This window comes from Bos grunniens, chromosome 4, assembly GCF_055505025.1.
Source record: "Bos grunniens cultivar Pamir isolate PY7600 chromosome 4, Bosgru_T2T1.0, whole genome shotgun sequence".
Classification (NCBI taxonomy): Eukaryota; Metazoa; Chordata; class Mammalia; order Artiodactyla; family Bovidae; genus Bos; species Bos grunniens.
In genome coordinates this window covers 122,266,572-122,293,318 of record NC_141168.1, presented here as the reverse complement: position 1 = coordinate 122,293,318, position 26,747 = coordinate 122,266,572, and positions in this window count along the sequence as shown.

Sequence of the window (26,747 nt, the reverse complement as noted above, 5' to 3'; positions counted from 1 at the left end):
GCCAGATGATCAGTGCATTATCATTCACGTGATCAGTGTATGATCAGCCAAGTAATCAGTGCATGATAGCCAACTGTTCAGTGGATGATCAGTCACGTGATCAGTGCATGATCAGTCACGTGATACGTGTGTGAGCAGCCACGGGATCAGTGCATGATATCCACGTTATCAGTGCAGGATAGCCACGTGATCACTTTCTGATTAGTCACGTGATCTGTACATGATCAGTCATGTGACTAGTACATCGTAGCTGCGTGATCATTGCATGATCAGCCACGTGAGCAGTGCATGATAGCCACGTGATCAGTGCATGATCAGTCACGTGATCAGTGTATGATCAACCACGTGATCAGTGCATGATGAGCCACGTGATCAGTGCATGATCAGCCACGTGATCAGTGCGTGATGAGCCACGTGATCAGTGCATGATCAATCACGTGATCAGTGTATGATCAGCCACGTGAACAGTGCATGCTCAGTCACGTGATCACGGCCTGCTGAGCTGCGTGATTACTGTCTGCTCATCTGCTTGACAATTGCCAGCTGAGCTGCACGATTCCTGCCTGTCATCTGCTTGACAATTGCCAGCTGTGCTGCGTAATTCCTGCCTGCTCAGCTGCTTGATTATTGCCAGCTGAGCAACATGATTCCTCACAGCTGAGTTCCATGATTAATGCCTGCTGACTGTTTGATTCGTGCTACTCAGCTCTTTGTTTATTACCTCCAGAGGCACATGATCAGTGTATGATACCAAACATGATCAGCGCATGATCACCACCATTAAGTCACGTGATCACTACATGATAGTCATGTGATCAGTCCATGCTCAGTCACGGTATCAGTGCATGATCAGCCAAGTGATTAGTGCATGATAGCCACGTGATCATTGGATGATAGCCACGTGATCAGTGCATGATCAGCCAGGTGATCAGTGCATGATAGCTACGTGATCAGTTCATGATTAGTCACGTGAACTGTGCATGACCAGGCAGGTGATCAGTGTATGATCAGCCACGTGAATAGTGCATGATAGCCACGTGATCAGTGCATGATCAGTCACCTGATGGGTGTATGATCAGTCACGTGACCGGTACATGGTAGCTACAAGATCATTGCATGATCAGCCACGTAAGTAGTGCATGATAGCCACGTGATCAGTGCATGATCAGTATTGGGAGCAGAGTATGATCAGCCACTTGATCTGTGCATGAGAGCAATGTGATCACTGCATGATTTGTCACATGATCAGTGTATGATCATCCACGTGATCAGTGCATGGGCAGTCATGTGATCAGTGCATGATATAGACATGATCAGTGCATGATCAGTCTCGTGATCAGTGCATGACATCCACGTGATCAGTGCATGATCAGTCACCTGATGGGTGTATGGTCAGTCACGTGACCGGTACAGGGTAGCTACATGATCATTGCATGATCAGCCACGTGAGTAGTGCATGATAGCCAAGTGATCAGTGCATGATCAGTCACGTGATCAGTGCATGATAGCCACGTGATCATTGCATGATAGCCACGTGATCAGTGCATGATCAGTCACGTGATACGTGTGTGATCAGCCACATGATCAGTGCATGATATCCAGGTGATCAGTGCATGATAGCCACGTGATCACTTCATGAGTAGTCACGTGATCTCTGCATGACCAGGCACGTGATCAGTGTATGATCAGCCATGTGATCAGTGCATGATAGCCACGTGATCAGTGCATGGTCAATTATGTTACCATTGCATGATCAGTCACGTGACCAGTGCATGTTAGCAACTTGATCATTGCAGGATCAGCCATGTGAGCACTGCATGATAGACATGTGATCAGTGCATGATCAGCTACATGAGCAGTGTATGATCAGCCACGTGATCAGTGCATGATCAGACACGTGAACAATGTATGATCAGCCACGTGATCAGTGCATGATACCTACGTGATCAGTTCATGTTTAGTCACGTGATCTGTGCATGACAGGCACGTAATCAGTGCATGATATCCACGTGATTAGTGAATTATAGCCAGCTGATCAGTTCATGATTAGTCACGTGATCTGTGCATGACCAGGCACGTGAACAGTGTATGATCTGCCACGTGATCAGTGCATTATAGCCACGTGATCAGGACATGATCAGCCACGTGATCAGTGCGTGAACAGTCACGTAATCAGTGCATGATGATGGGTGTATGGTCAGTCACGTGACAGGTACATGGTAGCTACATGATCATTGCATGATCAGCCACGTGAGTAGTGCATGATAGCCAAGTGATCAGTGCATGATCAATCACGTGATCAGTGTATGATTAGCCACGTGAACAGTGCATGCTCAGTCACGTGGTCAGGGCCTGCTGAGCTGCGTGATTACTGTCTGCTCATTTGCTTGACAATTGCCTGCTGAGCTGCACGATTCCTGCCTGTCATCTGCTTGACAACTGCCAGCTGAGCTGCATAATTCCTGCCTGCTCAATTGCTTGATTATTGCCAGCTGAGCAGCATGATTCCTCACAGCTGAGTTCCATGATTATAGCCTGCTGGCTGATTCCTGCCTACTCAGCTCTTTGTTCATTTCCTCCAGATGCACATGATCAGTGTGTGACACAAAACATCAATTACGTGATAGGTGCATGATCACTCAGGTGACCAGTACATGGTAGCTAAATGATCATTGCATGATCAGCCACGTGAGCAGTGCATGATAGCCACGTGATCAGTGCATGATCAGTTTCGGGAGCAGAGTATGATCAGCCAATTTATCAGTGCATGATAGCCACGTGATCACTGCATGATCTGTCACATGATCAATGTATTATCATTCACGTGATCAGTGCATGAGCAGTCATGTGATCAGTGCATGATATAGACGTGATCAGTGCATGATCAGTCTCGTGATCAGTGTATGATCAACCACGTGATCAGTGCATGATAGCCAACTGTTCAGTGGATGATCAGTCATGTGATCAGTGCACGGTCAGTCACGTGATCATTGCATGATCAGTCACGTGATACGTGTGTGATCAGCCACGTGATCAGTGCATGATATCCACGTGATCAGTGCAGGGTAGCCACGTGATCACTTCCTGATTAGTCACGTGATCTGTACATGATCAGTCATGTGACTAGTACATCGTAGCTGCGTGATCATTGCATGATCAGCCACGTGAGCAGTGCATGTTAGCCACGTGATCAGTGCAGGATCAATTACGTGATCAGTGCATGTTCGGTCACGAGACCAGTACATGGTTGCTACGTGATCGTTGCATGATCAGCCACGTGAGCAGAGCATGATAGCCACGTGATCAGTGCATTATCAGTCACGTGATCAGTACATGATCAGTCACGTGAACAGTGTATGATCATTTACGTGATCTGTGCATGATCAGTCACGTGACCAGTGTATGGTAGCTTCGTGATCATTCCATGATGAACCACGTGAGCAGTGCATGATAGCCACGTGATGTGTGCATGATGAGTTACGTGAGCAGAGTATGATCAGCCACGTGATCAGTGCATGAGTGCCACGTGATCAGTGTGTGATATGTCACGTGACAGGTGTTTGATCAGCCACGTGAACAGTGCATGTTCAGCCACGTATTCAGTGCATGATAGCAACGTGATCAGTGCATGATCAGTTACGTGAGCAGTGTATGATCAGCCACGTGATCAGTGCATGGTCAGACACGTGAACAGTGTATGATCAGCCACGTGATCAGTGCATGATCAGTCACCTGATGGGTGTATGAACAGTCACGTGACCGGTACATGGTAGCTACATAATCATTGCATGATCAGCCACGTGAGTAGTGCATGATAGCCAAGTGATCAGTGCATGATCAGTCACATGATCAGTGCATGATCAGTCATGTGACCAGGACATGGTAGCTGCATGATCATTGCATGATCAGCCACGTGATCATTGCATGATCAGCCACGTGATCAGTGCATGATAGCCACGTGATCAGTGCGTGATTGTCACGTGATCAGTTCATGATCAGTCATGTGATACGTGTGTGATTAGTCACGTGATCAGTGCATGATATCAGTGCATGATAGCCAGGTGATCAGTGCATGATATCCACGTGATCAGTGCATGATAGCCACGTGATCAGTGCATGAAAGCCACGTGATCAGTGCATGATCAGTCACGTGATACATGTGTGATAAGCCACATGATAAGTGCATGATGAGCCACGTGATCTGTGCAGGATCAATTACGTGATCAGTGCATGATCAGTCACGTGACCCGTACATGGTTGCTACCTGATCATTGCATGATCAGCCACGTGAGCAGGGCATGATAGCCATGTGATCAGTACATGATCAGTCACGTGAACAGTGCATGATCATTTACATGATCTGTGCATGATGAATCACGTGACCAGTATATAGTAGCTACGTGATCATTGCATGACGAGCCACGTGAGCAGTGCATGATAGCCCCGTGATGTGTGCATGATCAGTTACGTGAGCAGAGTATGATCAGCCACGTGATCAGTGCATGAGTGCCACGTGATCACTGCATGATCACTCACGTGACCGGTGTGTGATCAGCCACGTGAACACTGCATGTTCAGCCACGTGATCAGTGTGTGATAGCCACATAATCAGTGCATGATCACTTACGTGAGCAGTGTATGATCAGCCACGTGATCAGTGCATGGTGAGACACGAGAACACTGTATGATCAGCCACGTGATCAGTGCATGATATCCAAGTGATCAGTGCATGATCAATCACGTGATCAGTGTATGATCAGCCACGTGAACAGTGCATGCTCAGTCACGTGATCAGGGCCTGCTGAGCTGCGTGATTACTGTCTGCTCATCTGCTTGACAATTGCCAGCTGTGCTGCGTAATTCCTGCCTGCTCAGCTGCTTGCTTATTGCCAGCTGAGCAGCATGATTCCTCACAGCTGAGTTCCATGATTATTGCCTGCTGACTGTTTGATTCGTGCCTACTCAGCTCTTTGTTTATTGCCTCCAGAGGCACATGATCAGTGTATGATAGTACACATGATCAGCGCATGATCAGCACCATTAAGTAACGTGATCACTACATGATAGTCATGTGATCAGTCCATGCTCAGTCACGGTATCAGTACATGATCAGCCACGTGATCAGTGCATGATAGCCAAGTGATCATTGCATGATAGCCACGTGATCAGTGCATGATCAGCAGGGTGATCAGTGCATGATAGCTACGTGATCAGTTCATGATTAGTCACGTGATCTGTGCATGACCAGGCAGGTGATCAGTGTATGATCAGCCACGTGAATATTGCAGGATAGCCACGTGATCAGTGCATGATCAGTCACTGATGGGTGTATGATCAGTCACGTAACCGGTACATGGTAGCTATATGATCATTGCATGATCAACCACGTAAGTAGTGCATCATAGCCAAGTGATCAGTGCATGATCAGTCATGTGACCAGTACATGGTAGCTGCGTGATCATTGCATGATCAGCCACGTGAGGAGTGCATGATAGCCACGTGTTCAGTGCATGATCAGTCACGTGATCAGTGCATGGTCAGCCACGTGATCAGTGCATGATCAGTCACGTGATCAGTGCATGATCAGTCTCGTGATCAGTGTATGATCAGCCACGTGATCAGTGCATGATCAGCCACATGATCAGTGCATGATCAATTACGTGTTCAGTGCATGATCAGTCACGTGATCAGTGCATGGTCAGCCACGTGATCAGTGCATGATCAGTCACGTAATCAGTGCATGATCAGTCTCGTGATCAGTGTATGATCAGCCACGTGATCAGTGCATGATCAGCCACATGATCAGTGCATGATCAATTACGTGTTCAGTGCATGATCAGTCACGTGATCAGTGCATGATCAGCCACGTGAGGAGTGCATGATAGCCACGTGATCATTGCATGATAGCCACGTGATCAGTGCATGATCAGCCAGGTGATCAGTGCATGATAGCTACGTGATCAGTTCATGATTAGTCACGTGATCTGTGCATGACCAGACAGTGATCAGTGTATGATCAGCCACGTGAACAGTGCATGATAGCCACGTGATCAGTGCATGATCAGTCACATGATGGGTGTATGATCAGTCACGTGACCGGTACATGGTAGCTACATGATCATTGCATGATCAGCCACGTAAGTAGTGCATGATAGCCAAGTGATCAGAGCATGATCAGTCACATGATCAGTGCAGGATCAGTCATGTGACCAGGACATGGTAGCTGCGTGATCATTGCATAATCAGCCACGTGATCAGTGCATGGTCAGCCACGTCATCAGTGCATGATCAGACACGTCATCAGTGCATGATCAATCTCATGATCAGTGCATGATCAATTACGTGATCAGTGCATGATCAGTCACGTGATGAATACATGGGAGCTACGTGATCATTGCCTGATCAGCAACGTTATCAGTGCATGATCAGTCACGTGTACAGTGCATGATATGTCACCTCATCAGTGCATGATCAATTATGTTATCAGTGCATGATCAATCACGTGACCAGTACATGGTAGCTATGTGATCATTGCATGATCAGCTACGTGAGCAGTGCATGATAGACACGTGAATAGTGCATGATCAGTATCGGGAGCAGAGTATGATCAGCCACTTGATCAGTGCATGATAGCAACGTGATCACTGCATGATTTGTCACATGATCAGTGTATGATCATCCACGTGATCAGTGCATGGGCAGTCATGTGATCAGTGCATGATATAGACGTGATCAGTGCATGATCAGTCTCGTGATCAGTGCATGATATCCACGTGATCAGTGCATGATCAGTCAACTGATGGGTGTATGTTCAGTCACGTGACAGGTACATGGTAGCTACATGATCATTGCATGATCAGCCCCGTGAGTAGTGCATGATAGCCAAGTGATCAGTGCATGATCAGTCACGTGATCAGTGCATGATAGCCACGTGATCATTGCATGATAGCCGCGTGATCAGTGCATGATCAGTCACGTGATACGTGTGTGATCAGCCACATGATCAGTGCATGATAGCCACGTGATCACTTCATGAGAAGTCACGTGATCTCTGCATGACCAGGCACGTGATCAGTGTATGATCAGCCATGTGATCAGTGCTATATAGCCACGTGATTAGTGCATGATCAATTACGTTACCATTGCATGATCAGTCACGTGACCAGTGCATGTTAGCAACTTGATCATTGCAGGATCAGCCACGTGAGCACTGCATGATAGACACATGATCAGTGCATCATCAGCTACATGAGCAGTGTATGATCAGCCACGTGATCAGTGCATGATCAGACACGTGAACAATGTATGATCAGCCACGTGATCAGTGCATGATACCTATGTGATCAGTTCATGATTAGTCACGTGATCTGTGCATGACAGGCACGTAATCAGTGCAAGATATCCACGTGATCAGTGAATTATAGCCACCTGATCAGTTCATGATTAGTCACGTGATCTGTGCATGATCAGCCACGTCATCAGTGCATGATCAGTCAGGTGAACAGTGCATGATCAGTCACGTGATCAGTGTATCATCAGCCACGTGATCAGTGCATGATCAGCCACATGATCAGTGCATGATCAATTACGTGATCAGTGCATGATCAGTCACGTGACCAGTAAATGTGAGCTACGTGATCATTGCATGATCAGCCACGTGAGCCGTGCATGATAGCCATGAGATCAGTGCATGATCAGTCATGTGATCAGTGCATGATCAGTCACGTGACCAGTGCATGATAAGTCACCTGATCAGTGCATGATCAATTACGTGATCAGTGCATGATCAGTTTCAGGAGCAGAGTATGATCAGCCACTTGATCAGTGAATGATAGCAACGTGATCACTGCATGATTTGTCACATGATCAGTGTATGTTCATCCACGTGATCAGTGCATGGGCAGTCATGTGATCAGTGCATGATATAGACGTGAACAGTGCATGATCAGTCTCGTGATCAGTGCATGATAGCCACGTGATCACTGCATGATCAGTCACCTGATGGGTTTATGGTCAGTCACGTGACCGGTACATCGTAGCTACATGATCATTGCATGAACAGCCACGTGTGTAGTGCATGATAGCCTAGTGATCAGGGCATGATCAGTCACGTGATCAGTGCATGATCAGTCATGTTGTACGTGTGTGATCAGCCACGTGATCAGTGCATGATATCAGTGCATGATAGCCACGTGATCAGTGCATGATATCCAGGTGATCAGTGCATGATAGCCACGTGATCAGTGCATGATCAGTTTCATGAGCAGTGTATGATCAGCCACCTGATCAGTGCATGGTCAGACACGTGAACACTGTATGATCAGCCACGTGATAAGTGCATGATCAATCACGTGATCAGTGTATGATCAGCCACGTGAACACTGCATGCTCAGTCACGTGGTCAGGGCCTGCTGAGCCTCGTGATTACTGTCTGCTCATTTGCTTGACAATTGCCAGCTGAGCTGCACGATTCCTGCCGGTCATCTGCTTGACAACTGCCAGCTGAGCTTCATAATTCCTGCCTGCTCAGCTGCTTGATTATTGCCAGCTGAGCAGCATGATTCCTCACAGCTGAATTCCATGATTATAGCCTGCTGGCTGATTCCTGCCTACTCAGCTCTTTGTTCATTGCCTCCAGATGCACATGATCAGTGTGTGACACCAAACATCAATTACGTGATAGGTGCATGATCACTCAGGTGACCAGTACATGGTAGCTACGTGATCATTGCATGATCAGCCACGTGAGCAGTGCATGATAGCCACGTGATCAGTGCATGATCAGTTTCGGGAGCAGAGTATGATCAGCCAATTGATCAGTGCATGATAGCCACATGATCACTGCATGATCTGTCACATGATCAATGTATGATCATCCACGTGATCAGTGCATGGGCAGTCATGTGATCAGTGCATGATATAGAAGTGATCAGTGCATGATCAGTCTCGTGATCAGTGTATGATCAACCACGTGATCAGTGCACGATAGCCAGGTAATGAGTGCATGATAGCCAGATGATCAGTGCATTATCATTCACGTGATCAGTGTATGATCAGCCAAGTAATCAGTGCATGATAGCCAACTGTTCAGTGGATGATCAGTCACGTGATCAGTGCATGATCAGTCACGTGATACGTGTGTGATCAGCCACGGGATCAGTGCATGATATCCACGTGATCAGTGCAGGATAGCCACGTGATCACTTTCTGATTAGTCACGTGATCTGTACATGATCAGTCATGTGACTAGTACATCGTAGCTGCGTTATCATTGCATGATCAGCCACGTGAGCAGTGCATGATAGCCACGAGATCAGTGCATGATCAGTCACGTGATCAGTGTATGATCAACCACGTGATCAGTGCATGATGAGCCACGTGATCAGTGCATGATCAGCCACGTGATCAGTGCGTGATGAGCCACGTGATCAGTGCATGATCAATCACGTGATCAGTGTATGATCAGCCACGTGAACAGTGCATGCTCAGTCACGTGATCACGGCCTGCTGAGCTGCGTGATTACTGTCTGCTCATCTGCTTGACAATTGCCAGCTGAGCTGCACGATTCCTGCCTGTCATCTGCTTGACAATTGCCAGCTGTGCTGCGTAATTCCTGCCTGCTCAGCTGCTTGATTATTGCCAGCTGAGCAACATGATTCCTCACAGCTGAGTTCCATGATTATTGCCTGCTGACTGTTTGATTCGTGCCTACTCAGCTCTTTGTTTATTACCTCCAGAGGCACATGATCAGTGTATGATACCAAACATGATCAGCGCATGATCACCACCATTAAGTCACGTGATCACTACATGATAGTCATGTGATCAGTCCATGCTCAGTCACGGTATCAGTGCATGATCAGCCAAGTGATTAGTGCATGATAGCCACGTGATCAGTGCATGATCAGCCAGGTGATCAGTGCATGATAGCTACGTGATCAGTTCATGATTAGTCACGTGAACTGTGCATGACCAGGCAGGTGATCAGTGTATGATCAGCCACGTGAATAGTGCATGATAGCCACGTGATCAGTGCATGATCAGTCACCTGATGGGTGTATGATCAGTCACGTGACCGGTACATGGTAGCTACAAGATCATTGCATGATCAGCCACGTAAGTAGTGCATGATAGCCACGTGATCAGTGCATGATCAGTATTGGGAGCAGAGTATGATCAGCCACTTGATCTGTGCATGAGAGCAATGTGATCACTGCATGATTTGTCACATGATCAGTGTATGATCATCCACGTGATCAGTGCATGTGCAGTCATGTGATCAGTGCATGATATAGACATGATCAGTGCATGATCAGTCTCGTGATCAGTGCATGACATCCACGTGATCAGTGCATGATCAGTCACCTGATGGGTGTATGGTCAGTCACGTGACCGGTACAGGGTAGCTACATGATCATTGCATGATCAGCCACGTGAGTAGTGCATGATAGCCAAGTGATCAGTGCATGATCAGTCACGTGATCAGTGCATGATAGCCACGTGATCATTGCATGATAGCCACGTGATCAGTGCATGATCAGTCACGTGATACGTGTGTGATCAGCCACATGATCAGTGCATGATATCCAGGTGATCAGTGCATGATAGCCACGTGATCACTTCATGAGTAGTCACGTGATCTCTGCATGACCAGGCACGTGATCAGTGTATGATCAGCCATGTGATCAGTGCATGATAGCCACGTGATCAGTGCATGGTCAATTATGTTACCATTGCATGATCAGTCACGTGACCAGTGCATGTTAGCAACTTGATCATTGCAGGATCAGCCATGTGAGCACTGCATGATAGACATGTGATCAGTGCATGATCAGCTACATGAGCAGTGTATGATCAGCCACGTGATCAGTGCATGATCAGACACGTGAACAATGTATGATCAGCCACGTGATCAGTGCATGATACCTACGTGATCAGTTCATGTTTAGTCACGTGATCTGTGCATGACAGGCACGTAATCAGTGCATGATATCCACGTGATTAGTGAATTATAGCCAGCTGATCAGTTCATGATTAGTCACGTGATCTGTGCATGACCAGGCACGTGAACAGTGTATGATCTGCCACGTGATCAGTGCATTATAGCCACGTGATCAGGACACGATCAGCCACGTGATCAGTGCGTGAACAGTCACGTAATCAGTGCATGATGATGGGTGTATGGTCAGTCACGTGACAGGTACATGGTAGCTACATGATCATTGCATGATCAGCCACGTGAGTAGTGCATGATAGCCAAGTGATCAGTGCATGATCAATCACGTGATCAGTGTATGATCAGCCACGTGAACAGTGCATGCTCAGTCACGTGGTCAGGGCCTGCTGAGCTGCGTGATTACTGTCTGCTCATTTGCTTGACAATTGCCTGTTGAGCTGCACGATTCCTGCCTGTCATCTGCTTGAAAACTGCCAGCTGAGCTGCATAATTCCTGCCTGCTCAATTGCTTGATTATTGCCAGCTGAGCAGCATGATTCCTCACAGCTGAGTTCCATGATTATAGCCTGCTGGCTGATTCCTGCCTACTCAGCTCTTTGTTCATTTCCTCCAGATGCACATGATCAGTGTGTGACACAAAACATCAATTACGTGATAGGTGCATGATCACTCAGGTGACCAGTACATGGTAGCTACATGATCATTGCATGATCAGCCACGTGAGCAGTGCATGATAGCCACGTGATCAGTGCATGATCAGTTTCGGGAGCAGAGTATGATCAGCCAATTTATCAGTGCATGATAGCCACGTGATCACTGCATGATCTGTCACATGATCAATGTATTATCATTCACGTGATCAGTGCATGAGCAGTCATGTGATCAGTGCATGATATAGACGTGATCAGTGCATGATCAGTCTCGTGATCAGTGTATGATCAACCACGTGATCAGTGCATGATAGCCAACTGTTCAGTGGATGATCAGTCATGTGATCAGTGCACGGTCAGTCACGTGATCATTGCATGATCAGTCACGTGATACGTGTGTGATCAGCCACGTGATCAGTGCATGATATCCACGTGATCAGTGCAGGATAGCCACGTGATCACTTCCTGATTAGTCACGTGATCTGTACATGATCAGTCATGTGACTAGTACATCGTAGCTGCGTGATCATTGCATGATCAGCCACGTGAGCAGTGCATGTTAGCCACGTGATCAGTGCAGGATCAATTACGTGATCAGTGCATGATCGGTCACGAGACCAGTACATGGTTGCTACGTGATCGTTGCATGATCAGCCACGTGAGCAGAGCATGATAGCCACGTGATCAGTGCATTATCAGTCACGTGATCAGTACATGATCAGTCACGTGAACAGTGTATGATCATTTACGTGATCTGTGCATGATCAGTCACGTGACCAGTGTATGGTAGCTTCGTGATCATTCCATGACGAACCACGTGAGCAGTGCATGATAGCCACGTGATGTGTGCATGATGAGTTACGTGAGCAGAGTATGATCAGCCACGTGATCAGTGCATGAGTGCCACGTGATCAGTGTGTGATATGTCACGTGACAGGTGTTTGATCAGCCACGTGAACAGTGCATGTTCAGCCACGTATTCAGTGCATGATAGCAACGTGATCAGTGCATGATCAGTTACGTGAGCAGTGTATGATCAGCCACGTGATCAGTGCATGGTCAGACACGTGAACAGTGTATGATCAGCCACGTGATCAGTGCATGATCAGTTACGTGAGCAGTGTATGATCAGCCACGTGATCAGTGCATGGTCAGACACGTGAACAGTGTATGATCAGCCACGTGATCAGTGCATGATCAGTCACCTGATGGGTGTATGAACAGTCACGTGACCGGTACATGGTAGCTACATGATCATTGCATGATCAGCCACGTGAGTAGTGCATGATAGCCAAGTGATCAGTGCATGATCAGTCACATGATCAGTGCATGATCAGTCATGTGACCAGGACATGGTAGCTGCATGATCATTGCATGATCAGCCACGTGATCATTGCATGATCAGCCACGTGATCAGTGCATGATAGCCACGTGATCAGTGCGTGATTGTCACGTGATCAGTTCATGATCAGTCATGTGATACGTGTGTGATTAGCCACGTGATCAGTGCATGATATCAGTGCATGATAGCCAGGTGATCAGTGCATGATATCCAGGTGATCAGTGCATGATAGCCACGTGATCAGTGCATGAAAGCCACGTGATCAGTGCATGATCAGTCACGTGATACATGTGTGATAAGCCACATGATAAGTGCATGATGAGCCACGTGATCTGTGCAGGATCAATTACGTGATCAGTGCATGATCAGTCACGTGAACCGTACATGGTTGCTACCTGATCATTGCATGATCAGCCACGTGAGCAGGGCATGATAGCCATGTGATCAGTACATGATCAGTCACGTGAACAGTGCATGATCATTTACATGATCTGTGCATGATGAATCACGTGACCAGTATATAGTAGCTACGTGATCATTGCATGACGAGCCACGTGAGCAGTGCATGATAGCCCCGTGATGTGTGCATGATCAGTTACGTGAGCAGAGTATGATCAGCCACGTGATCAGTGCATGAGTGCCACGTGATCACTGCATGATCACTCACGTGACCGGTGTGTGATCAGCCACGTGAACACTGCATGTTCAGCCACGTGATCAGTGTGTGATAGCCACATAATCAGTGCATGATCACTTACGTGAGCAGTGTATGATCAGCCACGTGATCAGTGCATGGTGAGACACGAGAACACTGTATGATCAGCCACGTGATCAGTGCATGATATCCAAGTGATCAGTGCATGATCAATCACGTGATCAGTGTATGATCAGCCACGTGAACAGTGCATGCTCAGTCACGTGATCAGGGCCTGCTGAGCTGCGTGATTACTGTCTGCTCATCTGCTTGACAATTGCCAGCTGTGCTGCGTAATTCCTGCCTGCTCAGCTGCTTGCTTATTGCCAGCTGAGCAGCATGATTCCTCACAGCTGAGTTCCATGATTATTGCCTGCTGACTGTTTGATTCGTGCCTACTCAGCTCTTTGTTTATTGCCTCCAGAGGCACATGATCAGTGTATGATAGTACACATGATCAGCGCATGATCAGCACCATTAAGTAACGTGATCACTACATGATAGTCATGTGATCAGTCCATGCTCAGTCACGGTATCAGTACATGATCAGCCACGTGATCAGTGCATGATAGCCAAGTGATCATTGCATGATAGCCACGTGATCAGTGCATGATCAGCAGGGTGATCAGTGCATGATAGCTACGTGATCAGTTCATGATTAGTCACGTGATCTGTGCATGACCAGGCAGGTGATCAGTGTATGATCAGCCACGTGAATATTGCAGGATAGCCACGTGATCAGTGCATGATCAGTCACTGATGGGTGTATGATCAGTCACGTAACCGGTACATGGTAGCTATATGATCATTGCATGATCAACCACGTAAGTAGTGCATCATAGCCAAGTGATCAGTGCATGATCAGTCATGTGACCAGTACATGGTAGCTGCGTGATCATTGCATGATCAGCCACGTGAGGAGTGCATGATAGCCACGTGTTCAGTGCATGATCAGTCACGTGATCAGTGCATGGTCAGCCAAGTGATCAGTGCATGATCAGTCACGTGATCAGTGCATGATCAGTCTCGTGATCAGTGTATGATCAGCCACGTGATCAGTGCATGATCAGCCACATGATCAGTGCATGATCAATTACATGTTCAGTGCATGATCAGTCACGTGATCAGTGCATGATCAGCCACGTGAGGAGTGCATGATAGCCACGTGTTCAGTGCATGATCAGTCACGTGATCAGTGCATGATCAGTCACGTGATCAGTGCATGATCAGTCACGTCATCAGTGCATGATCACCCACGTGATCAGTGCATGATCAGTCACGTGAACAATGCATGATAAGTCACCTGATCAGTGCATGATCAATTACGTGATCAGTGCATGATCATTTTCGGGAGCAGAGTATGATCAGCCACTTGATCAGTGCATGATAGCAACGTGATCACTGCATGATTTGTCACATGATCAGTGTATGTTCATCCACGTGATCAGTGCATGGGCAGTCATGTGATCAGTGCATGATATAGACGTGAACAGTGCATGATCAGTCTCGTGATCAGTGCATGATAGCCACGTGATCAGTGCATGATCAGTCACCTGATGGGTGTATGGTCAGTCACGTGACCGGTACATCGTAGCTACATGATCATTGCATGAACAGCCACGTGAGTAGTGCATGATAGCCAAGTGATCAGGGCATGATCAGTCACGTGATCAGTGCATGATCAGTCATGTGACCAGTACATGGTAGCTGCGTGATCATTGCATGATCAGCCAGGTGAGCAGTGCATGATCGCCACGTGATCAGTGCATGATCAGTCATGTGACCAGTACATGGTAGCTGCGTGATCATTGCATGATCAGCCACGTGATCAGTGCATGGTCAGTCACGTGATCAGTGCATGATCATCCACGTGATCAGTGCATGTGGAGTCATGTAATTAATGCATGATAGCGCCTTGATCAGTGCACGATCAGTCCTGTGATGAGTGTATGATCAGCCAAGTGATCAGTGCAAGATAGCTACGTGATCAGTGCATGATCAGTCACATGATCAGTGCATGATCAGCCACGTCATCAGTGCATGATAGCCACGTTATCAGTGCATACAATTACGTGATTAGTGCATGCGCAATCACGTGATCAGTGCATGAGAGCCACGTGATCAGTGCATGATCAGTCACGTGATAGGTGTGTGATCAGCCACGTGAACAGTGCATGCTCAGTCACGTGATCAGGGCCTGCTGAGCTGCGTGATTACTGTCTGCTCATCTGCTTGACAATTGCCAGCTGAGCTGCACGATTCCTGCCTGTCATCTCCTTGACAATTGCCACCTGTGCTGCGTAATTCCTGCCTGCTCATCTACTTGATTATTGCCAGCTGAGCAGCATGATTTCTCAGAGCTGAGTTCCATGATTATAGCCTGCTGACTGATTCCTGCCTACTCAGCTCTATGTTCATTGCCTCCAGAGGCACATGATCAGTGTGTGACACCAAACATGATCAGCACATGTTCAGTCACATGATCAATCCATGATAAGCCAGGTGATGAGGGCATGATCATTTAGGTGATCAGTGCATGATAAGTCATGTGACCAGTATATGGTAGGTACGAGATCATTGCATGATCAGCCACGTGCGCAGTGCATGAGAGCCACGTGATCAGTGCATGATATCCACGTGATCAGTGCATGATCAGTCACGTGATACGTGTGTGATCAGCCACATGATCAGTGCATGATATCCACGTGATCAGTGCAGGATAGCCACGTGATCACTTCATGATTAGTCACGTGATCTGTACATGATCAGTCACGTGATACGTGTGTGATCAGCCACGTGATCAGTGCATGATAGAGTGCATGAAAGCCACGTGTCAGTGCATGATATTCACGTGATCAGTGCATGATAGCCACGATATCAGTGCATGAGAGCCACGTGATCAGTGCAGGATCACTCACATGATCAATGCATGATAAACCAGGTGATCAATGCATGATCAATTACGTGATCAGTGCATGATCAGTCATGTGACCAGTACATGGTAGCTGCGTGATCATTCCATGATCAGCCACGTGAGCAGTGCATGATAACCACGTGATCAGTGCATGATCAGTCACGTGATACGTGTGTGATCAGCCACGTGATCAGTGCATGATATCCACGTGATCAGTGCAGGATAGCCACGTGATCACTTCCTGATTAGTCACGTGATCTGTACATGATCAGTCATGTGACTAGTACATCGTAGCTGCGTGATCATTGCATGATCAGTCACGTGACCAGTGCATGGTAGCTACGTGATCATTGCATGATCAGCCACGTGATCAGTGCATGATACCCACGTGATCAGTGCATGATCAGTCACGTGATACGTGTGTGATCAGCCACCGGACCAGTGCGTGATGAGCCACGTGATCAGTGCAAGATAGCTACGTGATCAGTGCATGATCAGTCACATGATCAGTGCATGATCAGTCACGTGATAGGTGTGTGATCAGCCACGTGAACAGTGCAAGCTCAGTCACGTGATCAGGGCCTGCTGAGCTGCGTGATTACTGTCTGCTCATCTGCTTGACAATTGCCAGCTGAACTGCACGATTCCTGCCTGTCATCTCTTTGACAATTGCCACCTGTGCTGCGTAATTCCTGCCTGCTCATCTACTTGATTATTGCCAGCTGAGCAGCATGATTTCTCCGAGCTGAGTTCCATGATTATAGCCTGCTGACTGATTCCTGCCTACTCAGCTCTATGTTCCTTGCCTCTAGAGGCACATGATCAGTGTGTGACATCAAACATGATCAGCACATGATCAGTCACATGATCAATCCATGATAAGCCAGGTGATGAGGGCATGATCAATTAGGTGATCAGTGCATGATAAGTCATGTGACCAGTATATGGTAGGTACGTGATCATTGCATGATCAGCCACGTGCGCAGTGCATGAGAGCAACGTGATCAGTGCATGATATCCACGTGATCAGTGCATGATCAGTCACGTGATACGTGTGTGATCAGCCACGTGAGCAGTGCATGATAGCCACGTGATTAGTGCATGATCAGTATCGGGAGCAGAGTATGATCAGCCACTTGATCAGTGCATGATAGCAACGTGATCACTGCATGATTTGTCACATGATCAGTGTATGATCATCCACGTGATCAGTGCATGGGCAGTCATGTGATCAGTGCATGATATAGACATGATCAGTGCATGATCAGTCTCGTGATCAGTGCATGATAGCCATGTGATCAGTGCATGATCAGTCACCTGATGGGTGTATGGTCAGTCACGTGACAGGTACATGGTAGCTACATGATCATTGCATGATCAGCCACGTGAGTAGTGCATGATAGCCAAGTGATCAGTGCATGATCAGTCACGTGATCAGTGCATGATAGCCACGTGATCATTGCATGATAGCCGCGTGATCAGTGCATGATCAGTCACGTGATACGTGTGTGATCAGCCACATGATCAGTGCATGATATCCACGTGATCAGTGCATGATAGCCACGTGATCACTTCATGAGAAGTCACGTGATCTCTGCATGACCAGGCCGGTGATCAGTGTATGATCAGCCATGTGATCAGTGCATGATAGCCACGTGATCAGTGCATGATCAATTATGTTACCATAGCATGATCAGTCACGTGACCAGTGCATGTTAGCAACTTGATCATTGCAGGATCAGCCACGTGAGCACTGCATGATAGACACGTGATCAGTGCATGATCAGCTACAAGAGGAGTGTATGATCAGCCACGTGATCAGTGCATGATCAGACACGTGAACAATGTATGATCAGCCACGTGATCAGTGCATGATACCTACGTGATCAGTTCATGATTAGTCACGTGATCGGTGCATGACAGGCATGTAGTCAATGCATGATATCCACGTGATTAGTGAATTATAGATAGCTGATCAGTTCATGATAGGCACGTGAACAGTGTATGATCCGCCACGTGATCAGTGCATTATAGCCACGTGATCAGTGCATGATCAGTCACATGATCAGTGCATGATCAGCCATGTCATCAGTGCATGATAGCCAGGTGATCAGTGCATACAATTACGTGATCAGTGCATGCGCAATCACGTGATCAGTGCATGAGAGCCACGTGATCAGTGCATGATCAGTCACGTGATAGATGTGTAATCAGCCACGTGAACAGTACATGCTCAGTCACGTGATCAGGGCCTGCTGCGTGATTACTGTCTGCTCCTCTGCTTGAAAATTGCCAACTGAGCTGCACGATTCCTGCCTGTCATCTCCTTGACAATTGCCACCTGTGCTGCGTAATTCCTGCCTGCTCATCTACTTGATTATTGCCAGCTGAGCAGCATGATTTCTCAGAGCTGAGTTCCATGATTATAGCCTGCTGACTGATTCCTGCCTACTCAGCTCTATGTTCCTTGCCTCCAGATGCACATGATCAGTGTGTGACATCAAACATGATCAGCACATGATCAGTCACATGATCAATCCATGATAAGCCAGATGATGAGGACATGATCAATTAGGTGATCAGTGCATGATCAGTCATGTGACCAGTATATGGCTGGTACGTGATCATTGCATGATCAGCCACGTGGGCAGTGCATGAGAGCCACGTGATCAGTGCATGATATCCACGTGATCAGTGCATGATCAGTCACGTGATACGTGTGTGATCAGCCACGGGATCAGTGAATGATATCCACGTGATCAGTGCAGGATAGCCACGTGATCACTTCATGATTAGTCACGTAATCTGTACATGATAAGTCAAGTGATACGTGTGTGATCAGCCACGTGATCAGTGCGTGATGAGCCACGTGATCAGTGCAGGATTAATTTACGTGATCAGTTCATGATCAGTCATGTGACCAGTAAATGGTAGCTACGTGATCATTGCATGATAGTCACGTGATCAGTGCATGATCAGTCACATGATACGTGAGTGATCAGCCACGTGATCAGTGCATGATATCAGTGCATGATAGCCACGTGATCAGTGCATGATATCCACGTGATCAGTGCATGATGAGCCACGTGATCAGTGCATGATGAGCCAAGTGATCAGTGCATGATATCCACGTGATCAGTGCATGATGAGCCACGTGATCAGTGCATGAGAGCCACGTGATCAGTGCATGATATCCACGTGATCAGTGCTTGAGAGCCACATGATCAGTGCATGATGAGCCAAGTGATCAGTGCATGATATCCACGTGATCAGTGCATGATCAGCCACGTGATCAGTGCATGAGAGCCACGTGAGCAGTGCATGAGAGCTACGTGATCAGTGCATGATGAGCCAAGTGATCAGTGCAAGATATCCACGTGATCAGTGCATGATGAGCCACGTGATCAGTGCATGATATCCACGTGATCAGTGCATGAGAGCCATGTGATCAGTGCATGATGAGCCAAGTGATCAGTGCATGATATCCACGTGATCAGTGCATGATGAGCCACGTGATCAGTGCATGAGAGCCACGTGATCAGTGCATGATAGCCACGTGAAGAGTGCATGATATCCACGTGATCAGTGCATGAGAGCCACGTGATCAGTGCACGACCAGGCACGTGATCAGTGTATGACCAGCCAATTGATCAGTGCATGATAGCCACGTGATCAGTGCATGATCAGTCATGTGATCAGTGCATGATCAGTCCCGTGATCAGTGTATGATCACCCACGTGATCAGTGAATGATCAGCCACATGATCAATGCATGATCAATTACCTGATCAGTGCATGATCAGTCACGTGACCAGTACATGGGAGCTACGTGATCATTGTATGATCAGCCACGTGAGCAGTGCATGATAGCCACATGATCAGTGCATGATCAGTCACGTGATCAGTGTATGATCATCCACGTGATCAGTGCATGATGAGCCACGTGATCAGTGCATGATCAGCCAAGTGATCAGTGCGTGATGAGCCACGTGATCAGTGCAGGAATAATTACGTGATCAGTGCATGATCAGTCACGTGACCAGTACATGGTAGCTACGTGATCATTGCATGATCAGCCACGTGATCAGTGCATGATAGCCAAGTGATCAGTGCATGATAGTCAGGTGATCAGGGCATGATCAGTCATGTGATACGTGTGTGATCAGCCACGTGATCAGTGCATGATATCAGTGCATGATAGCCACGTGATCAGTGCATCATATCCACGTGATCAGTGCATGATAGCCACGTGATCAGTGCATGAGAGACACGTGATCAGTGCATGATCAGTCACGTGATACATGTGTGATCAGCCACGTGATCAGTGCATGATGAGCCACGTGATCTGTGCAGGATCAATTTTACGTGATCAGTGCATGATCAGTCACGTGACCAGTACATGGTTGCTACGTGATCATTGCATGATCAGCCACGTGAGCAGAGCATGATAGCCACGTGATCAGTGCATGATCAGTCACGTGATCAGTACATGATCAGTCACGTGAACAGTGCATGATCATTTACATGATCTGTGCATAATGAGTCACGTGACCACTATATGGTAGCTACGTGATCATTGCAAGACGAGCCACGTGAGCAGTGCATGATAACCTAGTGATGTGTGCATGATCAATTACGTTAGCAGAGTATGATCAGACCCGTAATCAGTGCATGAGTTCCACGTGATCACTGGATGATCAGTCACGTGACAGGTGTGTGATCAGCCACGTGAACAGTGCATGGTCAGACACGTGAACATTGTATGATCAGCCACGTGATCAGTGCATGATATCCAAGTGATCAGTGCATGATCAATCACGTGATCAGTGTATGATCAGCCACGTGAACAGTGCATGCTCAATCACGTGATCAGGGCCTGCTGAGCTGCTTGATTACTGTCTGCTCATCTGCTTGACAATTGCCAGCTGTGCTGCGTAATTCCTGCCTGCTCAGCTGCTTGATTATTGCCAGCTGAGCAGCATGATTCCTCACAGCTGAGTTCCATGATTATTGCCTGCTGACTGTTTTTTTCGTGCCCATTCAGCTCTTTGTTTATTGCCTCCAGAGGCACATGATCAGTGTATGATAGCAAACACGATCTGTGCAAGATCAGCACCATTAAGTCACGTGATCACTACATGATAGTCATGTGATCAGTCCATGCTCAGTCACGGTATCAGTGCATGATCAGCCATGTGATCAGTGCATGATAGCCACGTGATCATTGCATGATAGCCACGTGATCAGTGCATGATCAGCCAGGTGATCAGTGCATGATAGCTACGTAATCAGTTCATGATTAGTCACGTGATCTGTGCATGACCAGGCAGTGATCAGTGTATGATCAGCCACGTGAACAGTGCATGATAGCCACGTGATCAGTGCATGATCAGTCACCTGATGGGTGTATGATCAGTCACGTGACAGGTACATGGTAGCTACATGATCATTGCATGATCAGCCACGTAAGTAGTGCATGATAGCCAAGTGATCAGAGCATGATCAGTCACATGATCAGTGCAGGATCAGTCATGTGACCAGGACATGGTAGCTGCGTGATCATTGCATAATCAGCCACGTGATCAGTGCATGATCAGCCACGTGATCAGTGCATGATCAGACACGTCATCAGTGCATGATCAATCTCATGATCAGTGCATGATCAATTACGTGATCTGTGCATGATCAGTCACGTGATGAATACATGGGAGCTACGTGATCATTGCATGATCAGCAACGTTATCAGTGCATGATCAGTCACGTGTACAGTGCATGATATGTCACCTCATCAGTGCATGATCAATTATGTTATCAGTGCATGATCAATCACGTGACCAGTACATGGTAGCTATGTGATCATTGCATGATCAGCCACGTGAGCAGTGCATGATAGCCACGTGATTAGTGCATGATCAGTATCGGGAGCAGAGTATGATCAGCCACTTGATCAGTGCATGATAGCAACGTGATCACTGCATGATTTGTCACATGATCAGTGTATGATCATCCACGTGATCAGTGCATGGGCAGTCATGTGATCAGTGCATGATATAGACGTGATCAGTGCATGATCAGTCTCGTGATCAGTGCATGATATCCACGTGATCAGTGCATGATCAGTCAACTGATGGGTGTATGGTCAGTCACGTGACAGGTACATGGTAGCTACATGATCATTGCATGATCAGCCACGTGAGTAGTGCATGATAGCCAAGTGATCAGTGCATGATCAGTCACGTGATCAGTGCATGATAGCCACGTGATCATTGCATGATAGCCACGTGATCAGTGCATGATCAGTCACGTGATACGTGTGTGATCAGCCACATGATCAGTGCATGATATCCACGTGATCAGTGCATGATAGCCACGTGATCACTTCATGAGTAGTGACGTGATCTCTGCATGACCAGGCACGTGATCAGTGTATGATCAGCCATGTGATCAGTGCATGATAGCCACGTGATCAGTGCATGATCAATTATGTTACCATTGCATGATCAGTCACGTGACCAGTGCATGTTAGCAACTTGATCATTGCAGGATCAGCCACGTGAGCACTGCATGATAGCCACGTGATCAGTGCATGATCAGTTTCGGGAGCAGAGTATGATCAGCCATTTGATCAGTGCATGATAGCCACATGATCACTGCATGATCTGTCACATGATCAGTGTATTATCATTCACGTGATCAGTGCATGAGCAGTCATGTGATCAGTGCATGATATAGACGTGATCAGTGCATGATCAGTCTCGTGATCAGTGTATGATCAACCACGTGATCAGTGCATGATAGCCAACTGTTCAGTGGATGATCAGTCATGTGATTAGTGCACGGTCAGTCACGTGATCATTGCATGATCAGTCACGTGATACGTGTGTGATCAGCCACGTGATCAGTGCATGATATCCACGTGATCAGTGCAGGATAGCCACGTGATCACTTCCTGATTAGTCACGTGATCTGTACATGATCAGTCATGTGACTAGTACATCGTAGCTGCGTGATCATTGCATGATCAGCCACGTGAGCAGTGCATGTTAGCCACGTGATCAGTGCAGGATCAATTACGTGATCAGTGCATGATCGGTCACGAGACCAGTACATGGTTGCTACGTGATCGTTGCATGATCAGCCACGTGATCAGTGCATGATAGCCGCGTGATCAGTGCATGATCAGTCACGTGATACGTGTGTGATCAGCCACATGATCAGTGCATGATAGCCACGTGATCACTTCATGAGAAGTCACGTGATCTCTGCATGACCAGGCACGTGATCAGTGTATGATCAGCCATGTGATCAGTGCTTGATAGCCACGTGATTAGTGCATGATCAATTACGTTACCATTGCATGATCAGTCACGTGACCAGTGCATGTTAGCAACTTGATCATTGCAGGATCAGCCACGTGAGCACTGCATGATAGACACGTGATCAGTGCATGATCAGCTACATGAGCAGTGTATGATCAGCCACGTGATCAGTGCATGATCAGACACGTGAACAATGTATGATCAGCCACGTGATCAGTGCATGATACCTACGTGATCAGTTCATGATTAGTCACGTGATCTGTGCATGACAGGCACGTAATCAGTGCAAGATATCCACGTGATCAGTGAATTATAGCCACCTGATCAGTTCATGATTAGTCACGTGATCTGTGCATGATCAGCCACGTCATCAGTGCATGATCAGTCAGGTGAACAGTGCATGATCAGTCACGTGATCAGTGTATGATCAGCCACGTGATCAGTGCATGATCAGCCACATGATCAGTGCATGATCAATTACGTGATCAGTGCATGATCAGTCACGTGACCAGTAAATGTGAGCTACGTGATCATTGCATGATCAACCACGTGAGCCGTGCATGATAGCCATGAGATCAGTGCATGATCAGTCATGTGATCAGTGCATGATCAGTCACGTGAACAGTGCATGATAAGTCACCTGATCAGTGCATGATCAATTACGTGATCAGTGCATGATCAGTTTCAGGAGCAGAGTATGATCAGCCACTTGATCAGTGAATGATAGCAACGTGATCACTGCATGATTTGTCACATGATCAGTGTATGTTCATCCACGTGATCAGTGCATGGGCAGTCATGTGATCAGTGCATGATATAGACGTGAACAGTGCATGATCAGTCTCGTGATCAGTGCATGATAGCCACGTGATCAGTGTATGATCAGTCACCTGATGGGTGTATGGTCAGTCACGTGACCGGTACATCGTAGCTACATGATCATTGCATGAACAGCCACGTGTGTAGTGCATGATAGCCAAGTGATCAGGGCATTATCAGTCACGTGATCAGTGCATGATCAGTCATGTTGTACGTGTTTGATCAGCCACGTGATCAGTGCATGATATCAGTGCATGATAGCCACGTGATCAGTGCATGATCAGTTTCATGAGCAGTGTATGATCAGCCACCTGATCAGTGCATGGTCAGACACGTGAACACTGTATGATCAGCCACGTCATCAGTGCATGATCAATCACGTGATCAGTGTATGATCAGCCACGTGAACACTGCATGCTCAGTCACGTGGTCAGGGCCTGCTGAGCTGCGTGATTACTGTCTGCTCATTTGCTTGACAATTGCCAGCTGAGCTGCACAATTCCTGCCTGTCATCTGCTTGACAACTGCCAGCTGAGCTTCATAATTCCTGCCTGCTCAGCTGCTTGATTATTGCCAGCTGAGCAGCATGATTCCTCACAGCTGAGTTCCATGATTATAGCCTGCTGGCTGATTCCTGCCTACTCAGCTCTTTGTTCATTGCCTCCAGATGCACATGATCAGTGTGTGACACCAAACATCAATTACGTGATAGGTGCATGATCACTCAGGTGACCAGACATGGTAGCTACGTGATCATTGCATGATCAGCCACGTGAGCAGTGCATGATAGCCACGTGATCAGTGCATGATGAGTTTCGGGAGCAGAGTATGATCAGCCAATTGATCAGTGCATGATAGCCACATGATCACTGCATGATCTGTCACATGATCAATGTATGATCATCCACGTGATCAGTGCATGGGCAGTCATGTGATCAGTGCATGATATAGAAGTGATCAGTGCATGATCAGTCTCGTGATCAGTGTATGATCAACCACGTGATCAGTGCACGATAGCCAGGTAATGAGTGCATGATAGCCAGATGATCAGTGCATTATCATTCACGTGATCAGTGTATGATCAGCCAAGTAATCAGTGCATGATAGCCAACTGTTCAGTGGATGATCAGTCACGTGATCAGTGCATGATCAGTCACGTGATACGTGTGTGATCAGCCACGGGATCAGTGCATGATATCCACGTGATCAGTGCAGGATAGCCACGTGATCACTTTCTGATTAGTCACGTGATCTGTACATGATCAGTCATGTGACTAGTACATCGTAGCTGCGTGATCATTGCATGATCAGCCACGTGAGCAGTGCATGATAGCCACGTGATCAGTGCATGATCAGTCACGTGATCAGTGTATGATCAACCACGTGATCAGTGCATGATGAGCCACGTGATCAGTGCATGATCAGCCACGTGATCAGTGCGTGATGAGCCACGTGATCAGTGCATGATCAATCACGTGATCAGTGTATGATCAGCCACGTGAACAGTGCATGCTCAGTCACGTGATCACGGCCTGCTGAGCTGCGTGATTACTGTCTGCTCATCTGCTTGACAATTGCCAGCTGAGCTGCACGATTCCTGCCTGTCATCTGCTTGACAATTGCCAGCTGTGCTGCGTAATTCCTGCCTGCTCAGCTGCTTGATTATTGCCAGCTGAGCAGCATGATTCCTCACAGCTGAGTTCCATGATTATTGCCTGCTGACTGTTTGATTCGTGCCTACTCAGCTCTTTGTTTATTACCTCCAGAGGCACATGATCAGTGTATGATACCAAACATGATCAGCGCATGATCACCACCATTAAGTCACGTGATCACTACATGATAGTCATGTGATCAGTCCATGCTCAGTCACGGTATCAGTGCATGATCAGCCAAGTGATTAGTGCATGATAGCCACGTGATCATTGGATGATAGCCACGTGATCAGTGCATGATCAGCCAGGTGATCAGTGCATGATAGCTACGTGATCAGTTCATGATTAGTCACGTGAACTGTGCATGACCAGGCAGGTGATCAGTGTATGATCAGCC